The sequence below is a fragment of the Macaca nemestrina genome, chromosome 4 (genome assembly GCF_043159975.1).
Source record: "Macaca nemestrina isolate mMacNem1 chromosome 4, mMacNem.hap1, whole genome shotgun sequence".
In the NCBI taxonomy this organism is placed as follows: domain Eukaryota; kingdom Metazoa; phylum Chordata; class Mammalia; order Primates; family Cercopithecidae; genus Macaca; species Macaca nemestrina.
Window position 1 is genome coordinate 181326599 of NC_092128.1, and position 22448 is coordinate 181349046.

General features: G+C 45.7%; 1 long non-coding RNA gene across 4 annotated transcripts; it reads right to left on the bottom strand.

The window, feature by feature from the left end:
* Positions 1 to 838: 838 nt before the first annotated feature.
* On the bottom strand, positions 839 to 20473 carry LOC139363005 (uncharacterized). 4 transcript variants are annotated; one of them, XR_011622825.1, is made up of 6 exons: positions 20292 to 20473; positions 7731 to 7786; positions 7380 to 7450; positions 6844 to 6895; positions 6143 to 6210; positions 839 to 1283 (listed from the first exon to the last, which is right to left on the bottom strand). It is a non-coding gene; the product is annotated as an uncharacterized lncRNA (long non-coding RNA). The 4 variants fall into 4 exon arrangements; XR_011622824.1 differs by lacking the exons at positions 6143 to 6210; positions 6844 to 6895; positions 20292 to 20473 and adding an exon at positions 17402 to 17527 and having other exon boundaries at positions 7380 to 7447; positions 7731 to 7790; XR_011622823.1 differs by lacking the exons at positions 6143 to 6210; positions 6844 to 6895; positions 20292 to 20473 and adding an exon at positions 17402 to 17527 and having other exon boundaries at positions 7731 to 7790.
* Positions 20474 to 22448: the final 1975 nt, after the last annotated feature.

A 22448-nucleotide genomic window follows, 5' to 3' on the forward strand; every position in this document is an offset into this window, starting at 1 on the left:
GCAACAACAGGCTCTGGGGCCACAGTGGTGGTACAACAGAGCTCCACTGAGCTGCCAGTGTCCAGAATGTGAAGTCCTCTAGGCTAAGGGGAACATAGCTTCTCCTACTAGGAACTGATAAGGAGGAACCACAGCTCAGCCATGGGAAGGGCAGACTTCTTTCTCATCTTGGCGTGAGCTTCCCTGGTTGAGACACCAGACTGGTGAAGTATGACATACTGGTTTTGGTTAATTTTATTTTAACTTTAAGGAGACTTTTAACTGGACCATCACCCCCAGGAAATGTTTCATGTAAAGAATAGCCAAGAAGGCCATAGATTCCATCCCACCAATGACACACAGCAACTGACTATTCACCCCCATATCCTGCGCTGGATTTTCCATATGGCCAACTCAAGTACACATATTGCTTTACCAAGTGATGTTCAACTTTGTCTGCAATTACCACTGTGATTACATTTCTCCTCATTAGCCTAGATGGGAGGGTGCAGGGAAAGATGGTTGGATCAGGACATCTAGTTTCCATACTGCGAACTGAATTTGCTTGGTGGCTCTGGTCAAGTCCATTGACCCATTTGTGCCTCCTCTTGTGGCCCTTGTTCAGATATGCAGTGATTCCATGACTAATTTTCAGTGCTGGTCTCAAGCATGTAGCTGCCATTTGGTGCAAAGCATTAGCATATCTTTATAATTGCTAATGAGGGAAAGAAAATTCCAGAAAAGCTCTTTGGAGGAATCTAAGAATAACACTATGAGCTAGGCATTCTGTCCAAACAAATTTCATTAAAAGAAAACCAAATTAGTATCCTTTTGCAAAATAATAACAATAATGGCCTTAACTAACATTTGCCAGGTTCTAAATATGTATCTTGCAGTGTCTAAATATTTTACACATTGTTTCGTTGCCTCCTGTTCACCCCATTGGTGAGGGAGGCATTCCACACTAGAATTATGAGGATGACCAAACACATTACACTCAACGCTTAGCAGATGTGACTGACAGCAGTTATTATTCACATACACTCTCAGCTTCAGAGAGGCGAACACAGCATGGGATGCCATCCACACAGGGGTTGCCCTCAGGAGCAGGGTGAACAGGCAGAGGCTGTGGGTGGCAAGCTCTGTAGCAACAAGAGGGTGAGGTGCCCCCGGTTCCTGCAGGAGAATCTGATGGGCTTTGAACAATTCCCAGCCTAGCAGGAAACTGACACCCACTTCTCAGGGGTAAGTAGGAGCTGTGCCTGGTCCACTTGATAAGGTGGGTTGCTTGACGGGAGCCTTATCTGCAAGAGAAGAATGGAGAGAGGCTCTTGTGAGTAGGTCAGTAGAGGCCCTGCTGATTTGACCAGATTTGAAGGCAGCACACTATACCAAGCCTTAATTTCAGCCTTTACATGACACACACATATTGTTTCATCATTGCAACACTCCTATGAAATATCATTACGCCTTTTTACAGATCATGAAATTGAGGCTTAAATGAGGCTAAGCAAATTGCCCAGTGTTTCCTAGCTGGCAAGTGGCTGAGCTGGTATTCAAAGCCAGGTTTGTTAATCTCAGAGTCTGACACCATAAGCAACTGTGAACAGGTAGATGTAACAACCCATTTTAGACATGAATCAAGAAAAAAGAAGGACAAGGGGGGAACACCCTACCCCAGATAACCAGAGAGCTCAACTTAAACACACACAGTCTTTTGTTCTGTCCACCATTTGACCTTCTGAGTCCCATGCTACCTTCTGCAAGGCAACTGGGTTCATAAAGCCATCTCAGTGACCACTAACAGCAGCAGCTCTGCCTCACACTTTAATCAGTGGTCCCTGAAGTGTTTACAAGCCCAACTGCTTGGGACACACTTTTGATTTTACAGCCTGGGGGACGAGAAACAGTCCAAGCAGATCAACCAGCTCCCAGGTGCTTCAAATTCCCAAGGCCAGGGATGGCACCAATCAGTCATCCTTTTGCATGTGGATGTTGGGTATATCAAAGGGACTTGATGTTCTAGAATAAATTCTTCTACACTGAAAAGAGGCTTTAGATCTCTTTTAGTCCAAATCCCTCATTATACGGTTAAAGAAAGTAAAGTGGCCTCCCCAAGGTCACAAAGTTGGTTAGGACAGAACCTGCTTGCATGCCTTCCCTAAACCCTTTCCCAACTCCCTCCTCCCGTGCACACCTCCCACTCAAGTAGAAGAAGGGAGAAACTCTCTTCCTCAGCACACTTTGCAGTTAGGCTGACCATGGGACCTGTTCCAGGCTTTGTGCCAAGAGGGAATCTGCCAGGGGGAGTCTGGGAGTGGTGTTTCTTCCCTGATAGAAAGCAAGCATGGAGAAAGAGCTCTCTCGCCATCCTCTCCAAACTCTACCTTCTATAAGAGCCAGTGGAGGACCTGAGGCTCGAAACCAGAGGTGTCTTTTAGCCATGAGAGAAAGTTCAGAGATGCAGACATAGCAACTCAGCCTCAGGTGTGTGCTAAATCAGTCCCCAAACTGCCCTTCCTGACTCCTCATTTCAGTAACAATTAATCCAAGTTTAAACCACTGTTAGTCATGTTTTCTCTTCTTTGCCGCCAAACACCCTCCTCTGAGCAGCAGTCACTAGAGTCAGGCAGTAGGTGAAGGCCCAGCAGTGTCACCCACTAGCGATGAGACCCAGGGCAAGGAACTTTTCTCTGTCTCAGTTTCATTTTTTGGAAATGGGCATATATTTTTACAGAGGTGCTGTAAAGTAGTGCTCCCCAACCTTTTTGGAACCAGGGACTGGTTTCGTGGAAGACAATTTTCCCACGGACCAGGGGTGTGGGGGTGGGGGATGGTTTCAGGATGACTCAAGTGCATTACTTTTATTGTGTACTTTATTTCTATTATTACATTGTAATATATAATGAAATAATTATACAACTCACCAAAATGTAGAATCAGTGGGAGCCCTGAGCTTGTTTTCCTGCAACTAATCAGTCACATCTAGGGGTGATGGGAGACAGTGACAGATCACAAGGCATAAGATTCTCATTAGCAGCATGTAACCTAGATCCCTTGCATGTACAGTTCTAAATAGAGTTTGCTATGAGAATCTAATGCTGCCACTGATTTGACAGAAGGTGGAGCTCAGGCAGTAATGTGAGCAAGGGGGTGGGGGGTGACTGTAAATAGAGATAAAGCTTCCCTCGCTCACCCATCACTCAGCTCCTCCTGTGTGTCCCAGTTACCAAGAGTCCAGGACTGGTACTCACCTGTGACCTGGCATGGGGGAGTGGTTGGGGACCCTTGCTGTAAAGCTTAAAATCTTTATAAAGAGTATATAATATTTTCTAGCTCACAATTGACTGTTAGCTAGGATTATTTCATTATTCTCTCAACCTACCTTCACAGAGGCTGTCCAACACAGAGCTCCTCAAAACTTTTGACAATACAGATGAATTACCTGGCAATCCTGTTTAAATTCAATTTCTGATTCAAAAAATCTGCCTTGGGCCTAAGACTGCATTTATGAAATCTTTTAGGGTATGTCTGTGCTGCTGGTGCTCAGATCACACTTTGAGAAGCAAGACTGTGAGAACCCTCTGGGTCTGTTTCCTGCTAGTTCAGCCTTCTAGCTGGTGGATCTGCACTAATAGCATGCCCCAACCTTCTCACTATACTCATGGTAGCTCATTCCTATAGTCAGACTGTCCTTGCATCCAGCAGCATCTTCATCAAATTCCAATTCCTGGGCTGAGCCAGTGACTCAGACCCTGCTTCTCCAGGTCTAAGGGTTGTCATTGTCAATTACAATGTCACCCTCAATGGCCCACGGTCTAGCCTAGTCACAGGGAGCTGGATGTACAGTAAGACAGGTATATGGAAGAAATCTGGGGCTTTTTGAGGATTTCATTCAAAGCAGGATGCGAAGGTTCATATACTTCAAAACTGGAGCCACTTGGGGACCTTGGTCTCAGGATGATGTATGTTATGATAACCCCCAGAACTAGAATTCATGAATTCCCTTGATCCAGCACTGTGCTCCAATCCTGGGACAGGCTTAAAGTTTGTCCTGACCCAGTTCATCTCATCCGCCTGCCTGCACTTCTGTCAGCTCCCTGTGCCAGGTGTCTCATTCCCCTCCTTCCACCTGTGAAGAAGCTCAAAACCTGCAAGCTCTACTTCCTTCCAAGGCCAGTCTTGCCTTCACATACTCCTTCCCCTTCTTCTCCCTGTACTCTCTCCACTGGCTCTTCCCACACTCCTGCTCCCCAGTCCTGTGCTTTGCTCTCCATCCTGCTGAAGTTCACCTTCGTTCCTTCCAGATTGTGCCCTCAATTCCTCTCTCAGTCCATTTTGTGTTGCATGACTACCATAGACTAGGTAATTCATAAAGAAAATATATTTATAAATTTATTCTCACAGCTGTGAAGTCTGGGAAGTCCAGTGTCAAGGTGCTGGCCTCTGGTGAGGGCCTTCATGCTGTGTCATCCCCAGGCAGAGGACAAGAGAGCAAAAGAGAGCGGGAGATGGCCAAACTTGCTTTTATAACAAGCCCACTCTCATGATAACTAACCTACTCCTGCAATAATGACACTATTCTATTCATGATGGTGAAACCTTCATGGCTTAATCACCTCTTAATGGTCCCACCTCTTAATACCATCACAATGGCCATTAAATTTCAACACAAGTTTTGGAAGTGCTGTGTTTTGATTATTTTTCCCCTTCAAAAAGTATGTTGAAAAGTCTCAATGTAGCAGTATTAACAGGTGGGGCCTTTAAGAGGTGAGTGAGTCATGAGGGCTTTGCCTTCATAAGAATATTAATCCATACATGGATTAATGGGCTATCACAGGAATGAGTCTGTTTAAAAGCCAGCGTGGCTCTCATTTTCACACCCTTGCCATGTGATGTCTTGAGCCATATTAAGATTCTCCAGAGAGTCCCCACCAGCAAGAAGGCCCTCACCAGATGTGGCCACTCGACCTTGGATTTCCTCAGAGCTGTAAGAAATGAATTTACTTTCTTTATAAATTATCCAGTCTCAGTTATTCAATTTTAGCAGCAGAAAACAGAGTAAGGCAGGAGGGGACATTCAAACCACAGCATTCCAACCATGGCCCCTCAAACTAATGTTTTTCTGCCATACAAAATGCATTCATTCTATCTTGATGCCCCAAAAGTCTTAACTCATTTCAGCATCAACTCAAAAGTCCAAAGCCCAGAGTCCCATCTGAATTAGAAGGCGGGGGGACTCAAGGCATGATTCATCATGAGGCAAATTCCTCTCCAGCTATAACATGGGAAATTAACAAGTTACATGCTTCCAAAATAAAATGGTGGGACAGACATAAGATAGACATTCTCGTTCCAAAAGGGCAGAATAGGCAAGAAGAAAGAGATAACTGGTCCCAGGTATTAATAAATCTAAAACCCAACAGAGAGAACAACATGAAGCTCCAGAATAATCTGCTTTGACTCCATGTCCTGGGCACTCTGGGGCAGGAGTCGGGCTCCCAGGAACTCAGGCATCCTTGCTCCTATGGTTTTGCTGAGTTCAGTCTACCTAGCAGGTCTCATGGGTTGGAGTGTGGCACCAGCAGCTCTCCCAGGTTAATATTTCAAGCTGGCAGCTCTACAGTTCTGGGGTCTCAGAAGTGACCCTGGCTCCACTAGGCACTGCACAGCCCCTGCAGCAGATCCAGCTCCACATTTCGACTCAGCATTGCCCAAATACAGCTCTCTGTGATGGCTCTGCCTCCATGACAAGTCTTTGCCTGGGCCCCCAGGTTGACTGTGACAGCCTTTAAAATCTAGGTGGAGGTCACTGTGCCCCACAGCCCTTGCATTCTACATGCCTGCAGAATTAACACCATGTAGATGCTACCAATGTCTACAGCTTGTACCTTTTGGAGCAGTTGATTGAGCCACAACTGGGGCCACTTGAACCACAGCTGGAGCAGCAGAGAATCGCTGTACCAGGATGTAAAAACAGAGATCCAAGGTGGTCCTGGACAGCGAGCCCGTACAGGGCATCCAGGCCCATCCCCCAAAATCATTCTGTCCTCTGAGAGCTCTGAATCTGTGATTGAGGGCAGCTTTGAAGATCTCTGAAATGCCTTTGGGGTCATTCTTCCACTGTCTTGATGACCCCTTCCATCTGTACGGGTCTCCTTACCCAACGGTTTGTTGGCCACACCCTTGGTTTCCTCATGTGAACACATTTTCATTCTTTAAATGGTCAGGCTGAATATTTAAAAATTTTTTCTGTTCTGCTTTTGTTTTAAATTATAAATTTCATCTTTAAGTCATTTTTTCCCTCTTGGATCTTACTATATGCAGTTAAAAGTGGCTGCACAACTCCTCCAATATTTTGCTTAGAAGTTTCTTCTGCTAGATATTCTAGTCAGACACTCTTAAATTCCGCCTTCTATAAATCCCTCGGGCATGGACACAATTTGACCAAGTTCCTTGCCATTTCATAACAAGGATGCTCTTTACTCCAGTGTCCAAAAAGATATCCTCTTTTTCCACCTGAGACCTCATCAGAATGACCTTTACTGTCAGCATTTCTATCAACATTCTGATCATGGCCACTCAAGTAATCTGTAAGAAGTTTCATACTCTCCCTACAGCTCTCTTCTTCTGAGCCCTCTCCAGAATTGTCTTACTACTCTGTTTATAGAAATCTAGGCTTTTTCTAGCCTACTCTTCCAAATTTTTTCAACCTTTATCAATTACCCAGTTCCAAAGCTACTTTCACATTTTCAGGTATTTGTTACAATAACGGCCTCAATTCTCAGTACCAACTTTCTATCCATTTTGTGTTTCCATAAACACAGGTTGGGTAATTTATAAAGACAAGAAATGTATGCTCACTGTTCTGAAGACTAGGAAGTCCAATATCAAGATGCTGGCATCTGGTAAGGGCCTTTGTGGTACATCATCCCATGGCAGAAGGTGGAAGGCAAGACAGCACGAGAGAGCAAGAGAGCAAGAGGGGGCCAAACTCACTAGTATAAGCAGCCTACTCTCATGATAACTAACCCACTCCTGCAATAACCACATTTTTCAGTTCTTGAGGGTGGTGCCCGCGTGGCCTCATCACCTCTAAATACTGTCACACTGGCAATTAAATTTTAACATGAATTTTGGAGGGGACATTCAAACCACAGCACTCTCCAATCCTCTCTTAGCATCTTCCATAAGCCTCTAGTTTACAATATGCCAAATGCCACTACGGCCCCTTGTTTGAAACATGTTTGTCTCCCTAGTCACTGAGCTTTCTGAAGGCAGCAACAGCCTTTCATCTTGGATCCTCTTTCTGGCTGGACCCTTCCCCTGGCCCTACCCCAACCTAACATGCCTTCCAGGCACCTGTGTCACTCTGGAGGTCGAAGAGCACAGGCACTTACCTGTGTAATGCGTTTTTCCATCTTTGTTTCATTGCCTTCATCAACCTTCTGATCCAGGTAGCCAGAAGCTGCTGTATGATCAAGTAAGAAAATAAAATCTCAGAATTATTAATCACTTCTACTGTGCTGGACACCCTGATAAGAAATTTATGTATGCCCATTTAATGAATTCTTACAACTATTATCGCTATTGGATTTCTATCATCTCCACTTTACAGATGCGGAAATGGAAGCTGAGGAGTAATAGGAATATTGCCTGAGGTTGCACAGCCAGGAAGAGAAGCAGTGGAGCCAGGAGCCCAGCCTCTGTTAACTTCTAGCAAAACGGCTCAAGGAAATATAGGCACAAACCTGATTCTTGGCTGCTCATTTCCACTGGTGGAAAGCTGGTGGAAAAGTGAAGGGTCCTGTCTAAAAGAGAGTAGATTAGTTAAATCACTGAGTTTTGTTTCCTCCCACCAAACTATGAGTTGTTATTGCAAGATCCCTGAGTCAATGCCAAACTTTTACCGTCCTGGGAGCTTAAATACATTTGGCAAGCAACACCAAGTTATACGGTTTCCAATACTTAGAGGTATCTGTGAATGCAGATCTTAATGCAGTATATTCTACTGGGGCTGCATTTTCTGTCTGAAACTGAGAATGTATTTTAGATGATGTGGTTAGCATAGAACATGCTTCATCTCAGGACTCAGCTAGGATAAAAACAAGGCAGGCACATTGGCCAGTGTCAAGTTGAAGGCCCAATTTAGGCCCTTACTGTGTTGAAGGCTGCTGGGCAGATGCCAGGACAGACACAGAGGCCAGGCTCCAGTACAGCCTCAGGGGAAGTCCATGCCAGGGTGTACTTGATCTGGTCTCCCACATAATATAAATGATCCTGGTGATGAAGGTCCTGCCAAGAGACCTCCAGGTGACTCCAGGAGTCTTTGAGGCTGTGAATCTTTGCACCATACTTTAAACTAAATTTCTACAGAGCCCCAAATGCCTGTCGCCTCCTCAGCTCCTTTTGTAAAGGAACATGGGTAAACCATGGACCATTAAGAGTAGACAAAGTTTTGCCAAGTCCTTGGTGCTATGTAGGGAAGAGCTTCTCAGAATGTTCTACTGGGTCCCTCTAGCTGCAGAGGAGGGCAAATGAGCACCGGGGGTCTGGAGGGATAGCCCGAAGCAGCCCCATAACTTGCATGGAATGTTTTTGAAGTCTTGTATTTATCTTAATAATTCATGAGAATTTTACATTTCTTTCCATGCTATACCCATGTCTATTTTATATTAAATGTAGCATTAATAATTGCCCGAAACCTGAAAAAAATGGTGCCCCAGAAAGCTGTACCCACAGTTCTCCTGTAGCCACCCTAAGGGGACATATGTCCCAGTTCGAAAGCACAGATGTACGGCGTTAATCTCACTGGTTATTCCAGAACCTTCTCTTGCCCACACTTAGAAAAACCACAGGCAGCCAGAGGCTTGAACCTAAGTAACATGCACACAAGTTCAGACCCAACAAAGGGAAGAATTTCCAGGAGATATTTGCGCACAGACTCAAGAAGACTTTTAGAAAATAAACAAGCAAAATACCTCACCAAAAGGCAGGGACTCCTAATATTTTGGATTCTCTGAACACTGATGTAGTGTACAGAGATCCTCCCCAGAAAAAAAAAAAAACAAAAACAAAAAAAACCATTTCTTAGGTCTGTGTGTTCTTTAGAGATTTCCAGAGACCTGAGGCCATCCGTGGACCCCTAAGAATATAAAGATCCCCACTGAGATCCTTTGTGCAAAGGCCCTTTGTAGAGGGAATGCGTTTTCTTTAAATGTTTTGAGCCAGCGTCTAAATGTTGAGAAAGTTCACACTGATGTCTGGATCCTGGAGACTTGACAGCTTCGGACCTGCACGAGCTCATGGCTCCATGGAGGGGAGGAGCAGCCGCTGCCCCTGCAGCTGGGATTCCTCGTCCCCTCTGCCACACCACCCCCATTCCTCCTTCACAGAACCCGCCAGCCCCTGTGGCACCTTAACTGGTGACTCTTGTCATGCCATTAGGCCATCGTCGGGGACATCAGGCCCTGACAGTGGACAAGAGCCATCTGGAGTCCATGCTGGTCATCACCTGCCCCAGCTGACCTTCCACCCAGACCTGCTGCTGGGCTGTGGTTGGACAGAAGCTGGGTCAAAGAAGTGGAAAAATCTGCAGATACATCCAGTACTGGCAGCATTGGTTGTAGTGAAGGAGTTCAATCCTCTATACGGGGAGGATTCTCCCCACTCCACTTGGAATGGAGCCATGAGGGTGAGTGGAGGGTCAGAGCCTGCCGCAGTCATGGGGCAGAAACAGCTTCCCGTATGACATCGGCACCCTCTCTTGGGACGGTGGTGGCTGCAGCAACAAATTAACACAAATAGGGTGACTTAAAACAAGAGAAATGTATTCTCTCACAGTTCTGGAGGCCAGCAATCTGAAGTCAAAGTGTCCACAGGGCCATGGCACCCTCTGGAGACTCAAGAGGAGAATCTATCATTTGCCTCCTCCAGCTTCTGGTCTCTCCAGGCATCCATTGGCTTGTGGCTGTGTCACTCCAATCCCTTCTTTATGTCTGTGTTTTCTCTTCTGAAGACTCCTGTCATTGGATTTGAGGCCCACCTAATCAATCCAGGATGATCTCATCTGGAGATCCTTCCCTTAATTATGTCTGAAAAGATGTTTTTTTCCAAATGAAGTCACATTCACAGGTACTGGGGATTAGGACTTGGACGTATCTTTTGGGGGTCACCATTCAACCCACTACCCAGCTTCTTCTCAGCCATTGGCATATGTCATAGGCAACAGCAGCCCCTAATAACAAGGGTCAGTCATGGAGGTGGCTTTGCCAGTGTTAATGGTAAAAAGTGCCCTCCATGAGCAAGACCTGACTGTGGAGGAGAATACAGAACCACATCGCAACTTACTTACTCGGATGCCCTTGGTAATGAGCACAACAGCCCAACTGGAGGTCACCAAGAGATCTCTGGGAGGGATGGAGGCAATTAAAGAGGTCCTGGAAGAGTGAGTAGGGGCTGAGCCTGATTTTTTTAAACATGCTGTGACCTATTTGCATCCTAAGGCTGCTGAGGCCTGGGGAAGTGCTTAATTTGCACAACTGCACCCTCATGAGAGTTCTGGTCTCATCCGAGTCCACCTGCCCATGCCCCAAATCCAAACCAGTGCGTTCCTCTCTCATGCTCTGCCAACCAGCATGGGGTGAGCCATCCAACACCCACTGAGCACTTCCTGTGTGAAGTTCCCATACTGGGGTACCCCTCTCCCTAGAGCTCTAGATGGAGAGACAGAGAGGCATCCTCCAATCACCTAGGAAAAGTCAGTTAGGTGTGGATGTCAGATGTTTTCAACATCCTATTCCTGTCCCTTATTTATAAAGTGAGTAGGCTCTGTGTTCACTGTCCCCCGGTGGGATGCAGTAGAAATAAAGGCAGAAACTGCCTGGCTTTGGTCTTCTGAAAGTCTAAGCCCCTGGGGGATTTCAGAGAATCTACTGAGCTGAAAAAATAAAAGGGCTTAGGGGTATGTATTAGCCTGTTATCACACTGCTATAAAGAACTATCTGAAACTGGGTAATTGATGAAGCAAAGAGGTTTAATTGACTCACAGTTCTGCAGACTTCACAGGAAGCATGACTGGGAGGCCTCAAGAAACTTACAATCATGGCAGAAGGGGAAGGGGAAGCAAGCACGTCTAACCATGGTGGAGCAGGAGAGAGAGAGAGACAAGGGGAAAGTGCCACACACTTTTAAATGATCAGATCTCATGAGAACTCACTATCACGAGAACAACAAAAGGGGAAGTCCGCCCCCCATGATCCAATCACCTCCCACCAGGTCCCTCTCTCAACACGGGGGATTACAATTCAACGTGCAATTTGGATGGGGACACAGAGCCAAACCAGATCAGAGTAGAAACAAAAAATACCGGACCAATAAACAGATGGAACATTTCCCCAGATCAGGCAATTTTCCCCAGGTCAGGGAGGTATTCTGTTGGGGTGTGGGGAGGAGACTGGGATAGGTCAGCAAGATCCCAGGAAGGGGGCAGCTGCCTGGTCCTCTTAAGTACTTGAAAAACATATCTTCACCCCAAGTGGAGCTTTGAACCTCAGGCTTGATTGCCCCGAGGGCCAGCCAATGGACTGTAATGTATATGGACTGATGATGAGGCCCAATGAGGACCAGAGGATCCACTCCTGCCCCCACCCCTCTCAGCAGTTCCACAACCTACATATGTCCCTGAGACCATGATCTGGTCACAGAGTAAGGAGAGTGCCTTGGTTTGCTAGGGCTGCCCCGACAATCCACAGATTGTTCACAGGTGGCTTCAACAACAGACCTTTTTTGTAGCAGTTCTAGAGGTCAGAAATCCAAGATCAAGGTGGCACTGGGCTATTTCTGAGGCCTCTCTCCTTGGCTTGTGGATGGCTGTCTTCTGCCTGTGTCTTCACACGGTCTTCCCTCTGTGCCTGTCTGTGTCCTCGTATCCTCATTACAACACTTATCATATGGATTTAGGGCCCACTCTAATGATCTCATGGTAACTGAATTGCATCTTTAGTGGTCCTGTCTCCAAATACCATCACACTCTGAGGTACTGCAAGTTAGAACTTCAACAGAAGAATTTTAGGAGGTCATAGTTCAGTCCTTTACAAAGAGGAACTTTCAGAAAATGATCCAGCTTGGTGAAGAAATGGTTCTCTTGAAATAAAATTTAAGTCAATAAAAAACACAGGTTTCTCTTTTGTATACACCTCGGGACGTGGACTGATTCATGTCTACTGGCCCCCACAGGTGCCTTTTCCCCAGGCAGGAAGGTACAGATCCTGGGTGGGGCACAGTTTTGTGTGTGTGTGTGTGTGTGTGTGTGTGTGTGTTTAAAGAAAATCTCCAGGTGATTCTCAGTCCCTCCCACAGAGGCCCACTGCTGTGCCAAGTGGGCACAGGGCAAATCCCAAATCTCTTGCTCAGTTATAAGACAAATAGTCACTAGGTGCCTTCTATAGGCGAAGCATTGTGCAAGGCACCTGGAAGAAAATTAAAGTATGTGGCCTGCCCTTACCTGTTATGTACAGCAAGGCGCTCGGTCAAAGCAAAGAGAGCCCAAAGGCATTCCCATGCTTGGTGCTCCAGACCTCCTTGTGCACTCACATGCCCGCGCTCTTTACTCTCATCCAGGTTATTTCTCCGTCCCTAGATCTGCTAAGAAGTATACTATGGATGGGTCAATTTTTTACAAAGAAGAGTGGGAACTTCCTCCCCTCAAGGGAAATAAGTGTCCTGTGGTGGCAAGGAATAAGGGGAGTGAGGAATAGGACTTTGTGGTAAATGCTTTAACTCGGATATAAGAGCTAAGTCTGGCATCGCTGCAATTGAATGGATACTATTGTCCCAACTTCGCAGAAGACTCTGTATATCCTAGTTTGGGATCCCCCAAAAGCGGACCTTGAGACAAAGATTTTCTATGCAAGCAGTTTCTTGGGCAGGGATCCAAGAAGCACGGTGAGGAAGAGGGGAGGAGGGGCTGGGAAGGGGAAGGGATCAGTACAGGACACCTAGTGAGTGGGCTACTGCTGCAGGCACATGGGGCTCAGTCCTACTGGGGACTCTGAAGCCTAGGGCCATGAGCTCAAGTAAGCATGCACTGGAATAAGGAGAATCCCCAGATCTTGTAAGATTGTTGTCCACAGAGTCTGAATTGACATTGTTAGCTGGGGACATATGGAAGCCAGGTAATACATGGAGTCCTGGCCCATGTCTAGCGTACAGTGGATTTGTTTGACTCATAGACCACTGAGTGGTTGTTTTCCTAATTACTCAACAGAGAATTGGAATGAAAATGCTTGGTGGTTGTCAGAAGTCTCACATTGGAACCTTGACCTGTAGCATAGGAGTTTTAATACTGGGGAAAGCCAAATAGAAACCCAATCCCTGTCCTTGGCCAAAATAATTTTTAAAAAAGCAAAATGCATTCCCAGAAGAACAACGGAGCTTAGTGGTACCACCAGAAATTTGAAGAAGGCAGGGGTGGTATCACTGCTATATCCCAATTTAATCTGTTAGGGAGGCAGGAGCCCAGGTGAGCCAATGCGACACCATTTTAAAATCAATTCCATCTTAAAACTGGCAAGGCACATTCCTTGCCAGTCACGACCCGTGGTCCTGAGATGTTTACAGCTAAGGAAGCAGCTTAGTGATGCTACAAGGACACACTCCTACAACAGTGAAAAGTCCAGATGTCCCAATACTCATATATGTTTTCAAGATAATTATAGTTACACTTTGATGTACTTACACACTAAAATGTCAAGGATAGTTTTCTTTAAATCAATACAATAATTTTGTCATGCTGTCAGCCCACCCGTATGTGGGCACAACTTAGTTTAGTCTCTACATAGACAAAACCCCTATATAAAAAATTAAACTTAAAATAAAGATGATACATTCCTTTGCTTGCTTCCTGAGAACACCCTACTCTGTAATGGAGTAGTTTCTAATAAACTTGCGTCTTTCACTGTGCTCTGTGACTTGTCTTGAATTCCTTCCTGCATGACATACAAGAGTCCTCTTTTGGGATCTAGATTGGGACCCCATTTTCCAGCAACAAATCCATCAGTATGGCCACTACAGAAATCAGAGGGTCATGGAGATGACAACGGACTATCACATACTCAAGCAAGTAGTAGCCTCCATTGTAGCAACTGTGCCATACATGGCAAAGAGAGATTAACACAGCCTTTAGACTATGGTGTGCACAGGGGTGCTGCCCTTGACCTGGAAATGTGTACTTTGCCCTCTGTGTCAGCAAAAAAGACCAGAAGTAGTTCCCCTTCATGTGGGACTGATATAGATTTCTCCTGAGGCCTCTTTCCTTGGCTTGCAGACAACCACCTTTTCATTGTTTCCTCACTTGGTCTTTCCTTCGTGTGCACAGATCCCTGGTGCATCGCCCCCTTCTTATAAGGACGTCAGTCATACTGGATTAGTGTGCTACTCTTATAACCTCATTTAATCTTAATTACCTCTTTAAAGGCCCTATCTTCAAATACAATCATATTGGAGGTTAAGGCTTCAACCCCTGAATTTGAAAGGGGAGGGACAAAATTTAGTCCATAAGAGGCACCATGTCACAGATAGAATGACTCAGCCAGTTATGATCAGCCACCTCAATTCTGGCACAAGGAGCTCACAGAGTAGCCAAGGTGACAGAGAAGGAGGTTGAGGTTGTGCCTGGACCCAACAGCAGGGGCTCCCTCTCATCAAGGCTGATCTAGCTATGGCTGCTGCTGCACGTCCAACCCATCAGCACCAGAGACCAACAGTGACACAGAGACCTGCCTAGCCCAAGTGTGTGCCCCCTCCCAGGGGACGAGTGTCACCAGTGACTGGCTTCTGCATGGGTATTTAGGTTCAGCCTCTTTTCTTCATTCTGGGATAACTCTGATGGATCATTCCAGTTATGCAGCTCCTGTGGAAGCAACTGAGGTCTCAGTCATAGCACCATCACAGGTCAGCTTCTCTCTCTGCCCACTTCTGCCAGCCTCACTTCCTTACATGTGTATCTCCCAAGAACACTCCCCAGTAAACCTTGGCACCCAGCTCTCAGAGTCTGCTTTCAAAGCACCTATGATAAAACAGTAACCTTTCTAAAACTGATCTGAGAGTGGGCCTGCTTTCAGAATAGTCCTTTCCCCACTGTAGAACAATGGTGCCCCTCACCTACTTTAAATATTTCTGTGGCTCATTAACCTAGTTGAAATACACACCTGGCGTTCTACAAAAGGAATCGAAGTATTGTCTCAAAAGACTATCTTCATGATTAATCAAGGTCCATTGAGCCATGGGACCTCCAAACTTTCCCTTACTGAGAGATACTTCTGCTAATGGTGAAGCTTGGTATTAAAAATAATGTTTAGACCTGTTTTGTGACATTCTGAATGTAGAACAGCCAAAGCCATTTAGATTAGTGTCATTTGTCCTCATAAATGTGAATAGAATGCTTTGTGGGACTATCAAATTCTTTAAGACACATTATATAAAATGGGCAGATAATCTTTTTTTTTTTTTTTTTTTGAGACGGAGTCTCGCTGTGTTGCCCAGGCTGGAGTGCAGTGGCCGGATCTCAGCTCACTGCAAGCTCTGCCTCCCGGGTTTTTACGCCATTCTCCTGCCTCAGCCTCCCGAGTAGCCGGGACTACAGGCGCCCGCCACCTCGCCCGGCTAGTTTTTTGTATTTTTTAGTAGAGACGGGGTTTCACCGTGTTAGCCAGGATGGTCTCGAACTCCTGACCTCGTGATCCGCCCGTCTCGGCCTCCCAAAGTGCTGGGATTACAGGCTTGAGCCACCGCGCCTGGCCTAATCTTAAGAGATTTCTTTTAGAGTTGGTGTGTTTCATTCAATAAACCTGTTTTATCAAATCACATAATATTTATTTAATTGTCACCGATCATTCTTTCATCATATAGAATATTGCATATGTGTCTTATTTTTTACCAAGAAATGAACTTTCTAAAACTTATGAAAACATTTAGATGTTAACTTACAAAAATACACAGCGATAGATAGATTTTTTCCTTATTCTCTTAAGGTGTATGTGGAAAATAAAGTACAAAGATCAATGGAAAAACTAATACCCTCCTGCCTGCCCATGTTTTCAGGCAATTAATAAATAAGAGAAAAGAGGAAGCAAAGAGACAACAAAAATATATAATATATATTTTTAAAATATATAAAAATAAAAATATATAATGACATCTCTTCACATGGGGTGGGGGAGAAGCACCACCTCCCCTCCAACAGGGTACCCACACCTTCCAGATTACCTGGGTAGATCTCAAATTCCACTACTCTGATCTGCCATCCTCAGAAGATCACGTAGGACTGTCAGATACCTTGTCTGTTTGGGGAAAGGGTATGGAACACAGAGTCCCAATAATCACACACCTTCTTACCCAGCCTACAATGGCTTCAGAGCACAGAGGCTGTGGTCCCCTTGGCTTCCTGACCAGGTGCTCCTGGTTGGCCTTCCCCCAGCACTTCCCAGCAGACCTGGTTCCTGGCAGTGACGCCTTTGCTTTTCTTCCAGGTCTATTTTTGCCCAGAGTCGCCAATTCCCCACCACAAGTCTTCGTTCTTTTCCCCCAAGGACCTTCATTGGTTTTCCCTAAAGGGGTTTTCCCCTGCCCAATCCTGGTGCCTTTGAGTCACAGCCAGCATCCTTGCCAGGGGGCCACCAGCCCACTCTGCTAGCTGACCAACAATCCTGTTTTTGGGTCTAAGGAAAAGTGCCTCATGTGATCATCAGAGCTTGAGCCAGAGGACATATACGGGCAGGGCTTAGACCAAGGGCCAAAAGCAACAGGCCCCAAGTGAGGGCAGAGATGGGAAGTCATCGGTAGTCACTGCTGCTCCAGGCACCCACCTGGGAGGGCCTGCATTGCCCATTGAGTGACCTAGTAGTCCCATTCCTCTGGATATAGCAAAATTAAGAACCTTAGCCTTGAAGAGGTCAGGAGGCTTAAAGGGACATTTCTGAAGTTGGGGTCTTTGCACTTGAAGTTATGCAAGTAGTTGAGCATTAGATGTCTTACTCTTAAACCTTGTATGTTCTCCACCAAAAGGTTTGAAGCCTGGTAAAACTCTCGAAAAAATGCACATCATTGTGGTAGCCATGTCTTCAATTAGCCCCTATCCATACAGCAACATTTTAGCTCAGTGACTGCAAAGACACCCTCTCTTCTTATTTTATCCCTAATGCTTAGGTTGCTGCTGGCACCTAAGAAGTATTAAATAAATGTTGATGGCATGAATGATCATTCTGACTTGAAAGGGCATTTATTGAACTTTTTACTCCATCAAACACAGTAAGCCCTTGATTTTTATTTCTTCTGCTCTAATTTCTCAGAGCTTGCAAAGATTTCCTTGCAGGGCATCATTGCCACCTGAGTAAGAAAGGAAGGCTGCCCTCACCTCACTCACCTGTTCTCCTTTTGATCGTATACTCTCGTGTTCTCCAGTGCATCAAAGTGGTGACCTTCTTCTAATCACAGACAAGTACAATAGGATTGGAAAGTGTCATGTTTTGGCAGGTGAACCTGTTTCTATAAGGATCCTGAAAAGACCAAGGTATATTTATTACCCTCAGTTTCTTTCCCTGACTTGCTCTTCACTCTCTGATGGCCCAGCCTTGGCATATCTCCAAGAGCAGCTGTTGGCAGGTCTTTTGCCCCAGGAAAAAAATTTCAGTTCCGTATTACTCAAGTTGTGCCTAAAGATGTTGGTCATTAGCCACTTCACTCTCTCTCACCTGCTTGTGAAATATGGGTTGGATTCCTTCCGACATGTTACATCCCCAGTTAAACTCCTAACGCAAATAGGAATCTATGGAGAGATTTGACCCAGGAGTTTATGACCTGGCTGGGAGGGAAAATCTCCTCCACAAACATCTTCTCTAATTGTTTTGTATCTTTCCCATCTCAACATTCCCACTTCCTAAAGACTCTCATGAAATAGAAGCACAATTTTTGATTGAGCATTCAGTCTGTCTACTATAATACTCTCTGGATCCCTTGTTACCAATATTCTTATAATCCCATTTATAACTAAGGAGTTTAGTTATAAACTAAACTCCTGCCTTTCCTCAGGAGGTGTTGGCCTCACAAATGTCCCGCAAACAAGGAAAGCAGATCTTCCAGGAATGGCAGGAATCACGCATGAGAAGACTGAAGGGTCAGCTCTTTAATTGGACCGTCTCAATCGTTTGGGCTGTTAAACAATCTTTTTGCTCAGTCTTTCCCACCTTATAGTAATTAAATAGTTCCTCCCACATCCTCAACAAAGTCAGACACAGCAGCTTCACTGGGGGAAAAAGACCACTCTTGACTTGGGTGAGAAATGTTCTTCCCCACCCATGAGGAAGGCCCAGCAGCGAATCCTCCCACTGCTGAGATTAGAGCAGTTATTTCTGCTAACACTGCCATCCCGTCTCTCTCCAGAACACCTTCTCTGTTATCAAGTTGAGCAAAGCCAGGAAAAAGTAAGCCGGTCAAGTGTTTACTTGGTTGGTGAGTGTTGATAAAATGTTGGCCTCTGTGTGGTTCTGGACGAGACATGCACCCTCTGACCCAGCCAGCCTCGGGCTACAATGAGAACCAAGGAGCAGGTGATAGCTCTTAAATAACACCCAGTCCCAGGTTTTCAGCCCAGTGTTTGCTCACTTATCCCAGATGCTTGACTCACGAGGGACTGTGTTTATACTGGGTCTGTCCCAGGGTCACTTTGGTTGAGTGGTATTCATTGGTGCGGGTCCTACAGCAAGAGATCAGGTCCTGATGCCAAGAGATATTCGGAGTTTGCTAACGGGAAAGAAGAGGAAGAAACAAAAAGAGTGGCTCCAAGTCACGTAAGTTACCAGGTTGCTGAGCTGACTTGAGCTTGTTTCTACTTGCGGAAAACTGAAATCAATCTCTGGTCCGGTTGAAATAATCTTCAGACTGTCTGAAAACCATAGTTGGTGGCACGGATTTACAGACGTCTCAGCCGATTGGAGTGCAGGAGAGCAGAAAGTCAGAAAGTAAGTGGGTTAAGATATGAGCCAGCTTAAAACTTCACTCAATGGAAACTGGAGCCCCATCTTTCCAGAGAGGCAAAAAATGAAAAAGAATAATTGTGATGATGATTATGATGATGATGATACGTTAAATAAACCTCCTTGGAGCTTTTTGCTGACTTCTTCTGCTGGTGCCTGCACTTTCTGCCTCCCTGGAGGTTCCAACAAACATTCTGACTCTAAAAGGAAACCCTCTGACTCCAAAAGGATAGCCAATTATCTCAAGTTTTACAGCATGAATAATCTACTTGGACAATAAGAGGACTCCAGATATTTGCACAAAAATTAAACCACCACACAGAAGGGTATTATCCCTCTGCCTGGCCTCCTTCTCCCTAAAAGCCTGAACAGTGAACAGACTTGAGTGTTGAACGATCCCTGTTTCCTCCTGCTCCACCATGAGTGGGTACCAAGGTCTCAGGCATGGATGGGACCAGCCTCTCCATGTCCTCTCAGTTTGAGGAGGGAGGTGCTATCTGTTGTGCCTCCCTCGATAGGAGAAATCAAGCATGCACTGAAACCCTTGACAAAGAAAAAGTTGCTGAAAAGAAGCAAGGTCTGTGGGACATGGGTCCTACTGCTGCTGGACATTTTGCAAAGATAAATATTACATAGTCACTCAGTTTGGTAGGAACTTTGCTCACAAGAATAGGAACTGGAGGGGTTGGAAAACAAAAACTCCAATGGAAAAGGCTAAATTCCTTTTATCTTCATTCTTTATGGTTAACTACTTAAGCCACATAATCCCCTTAGTGTCAGGTATCCCAGGCCAAGAATCCTATATACCCAGGCACATCACCACCCCTGCACCATCAGGCCATATAATACTAGAGACTCATTCAGATAAAACTCTTTCCAGACTGATTAATTGGTGATCGAATAAGTGGGGGAAGGGATAGGGGAAAGGGCAGAATCAGTAAATGAGAAGAGAATTCAGGAAGCCAAAATTAGCATGGCAGGTACAATGGCACCTGCCCAGATCCCCTCACGATGAAGGACAGATGGCCGCAGCTGCCAGAAGGTGTATTATCCCCTTCAGCAAATGGCTGCAGTTGCACAGAGATGCCTGACTAGGCCATCCCGCAACGGACAGATCCAGGCAGGTGTATAAAGGTAGCACTGGGTCATTTTAACCCAATGCTGAACAATGCCACTAAGCCTTTTTACCTCCTGAGCTTCCTTGGCGTCCGCTGAGGCTGTCTCCTCTGCATCACTGCCCTCTTTTTGCAAGTTAACAAACAAGGAGAGTAATGACTCTACCTGACATGTGAGTCATCGTGAGGATTTCTTATGACTGTGGATGCAAATGTGCATGGGAGATGGTAACATCCCATCTGCTAGTGACATTTCCGTCTTCTCCAGCCAAAGCTTGGAAAGACAGCAGGACCTTGAAAACGGCAGCCAGAAAGGCAGCCGCTTCCACCCTGACCTTCAATCCCTAGGCTGAGGAAGTCCTTGCAGGGAGGAGTTAGCTGCTAGAAGTCATGGGAGAGGGGAGGGTACTATTTCATGAAACTCTCATGCCATAGATCATATTGAGCACCTACCACCTATGTGTTAAACTCCAGGCCAGTGCACACACATAGGGAGATGGAAATTAACTAACAAGTCCTGCAAACAAATAAAAACCTCCCACAGGGACATGAGCCAAGTAACAGGAGTTACAGAAGGCCTCCCTGAGGAAGTCACACTTGAACTGAGAACTGAATGACAAGAAGGAGGTATGTTGACAAAGAAGGGAGAGAAGGTGATTGCAATCTGAGATGAATGAGTCCCAAGAAGTCCTCGTGGTGAGGGGAGCAGAGAGCAGAAGGCCTGGAACACGAGGGTGAAGCCAGGAGAAGTTGGGAGGCAAGAGGTGAAAAGGGGCTGGGGAGAGGATGAGGGCCACGTTGAGCAAGTCCTGGCAGGTCAAAGACTATTCGCTTTATCCTGAATACGGTGAGGAGTTGTGGAAGGGTCTTAAGCAGCAGGCAGATGGTTATACTGGCTGCAGAGGGAAGGATGGATGGCAGGGAGGTCAGAGTGGGTAGCATTAATGACCATGATCTTTGGTTGATTTACTATGTGCTTGGCAGAGTTCTAAGTGTTTAAATGAAGCACAGGCACCCAATAAAATAGGTACCATTGGCCAGGTGCAGTGGATCACGCATGTAATCCCAGTACTTTGGGAGGCCAAGGTGGGTGGATCGCCTGAGGTCAGGAGTTCGAGACCAGCCTGGCCAATATGGTGAAACCCTGTCTCTACTAAAAATACAAAAATTAGCCAGGCATGGTGGCAGGTGCCTGTAATCCCAGCTACTCAGGAGGCATAGGCAGGAGAATCACTTGAACCCAGGAGGCAGAGGTTGCAGTGAGTCGAGATCGTGCCACTGCACTCCAGCCTGGGTGCAGAGCGGGACTCCGTCTCAAAAAATAAAAGGTACTATTATGATTCCCATTTTAAAGATGAAGACATGAAAATACACAGAGAATAAACAAACAAGATGCCAAACAAGCTGTCTGGCTGCAAAGCCACACACGTAACTACACAATACTACATGGTGGGTAGACCAGATGGACGGCTATTTCAGTGATCCAAATTTGAGTGACAGCAATGGAATTGGAAAGAAGTGGATGGATTTTCAAGCGTGTAGGAGATCAAAAGAAAAGACAGAACTCAATTACACTTTGGCCACAGGGATGTGGGGAGATGGTCTCTGGGAGAGTGATGGGGTGGCAGTGGGAGACACTCACTGAGATATAGGGGTCCAGAAGAAAACCAGGGTTGCAGTATCAGGACAGGGGCAGGAGGTCGGGGACAGCATGAGTCCACTGGGACCTGCAGAGATCTGAGATGTCCTGGTGACATATTTAGTAGTGTCATATTCTTTTAAGGAGACCTGGTTTTATTCTCCTACAAGATTCTGGCTCTTTCTAGTTGACTATGATCCATCTGGAATAGTTATCTGTTTAATATAATCTGGCTCCTGTGCACACAGGGAAAGGAGCCACCATCTCCCTTAAAATCCCCTTCCAGAAGCAAGAGCATCCTTGCCCTTCCTCAGCCCAGCACATCATCATGCAAAATCATCATGGGAAGCAGGACAGTCCCTGCTATGCAAGAGGAGGAGAGTTGAGCATGAGGGCTGGTTAGGAGCAGAGATTTCTGAGTCTGACTCCAAGCCCTACCATTTATGAGTTGTGAGATTATATCTTTGCCCAATTTATTAATCTGTCTAAACCTCAGTTTTTCTATCTATAAAATATGGTTCTTCAGAGGCTGCAATGAGATGATATACCTAAGATAAAGCCCAGAACCTGACAGGCAGTAGCCAAGCGAAGGTAGCAGTTATCATCCCTATCTCAGTGCATGAGCACTCTTGGACTGTTGTTTGTTTCACAGCTCGAGTCTCTGGAACTGGAGGAATCCCTTCC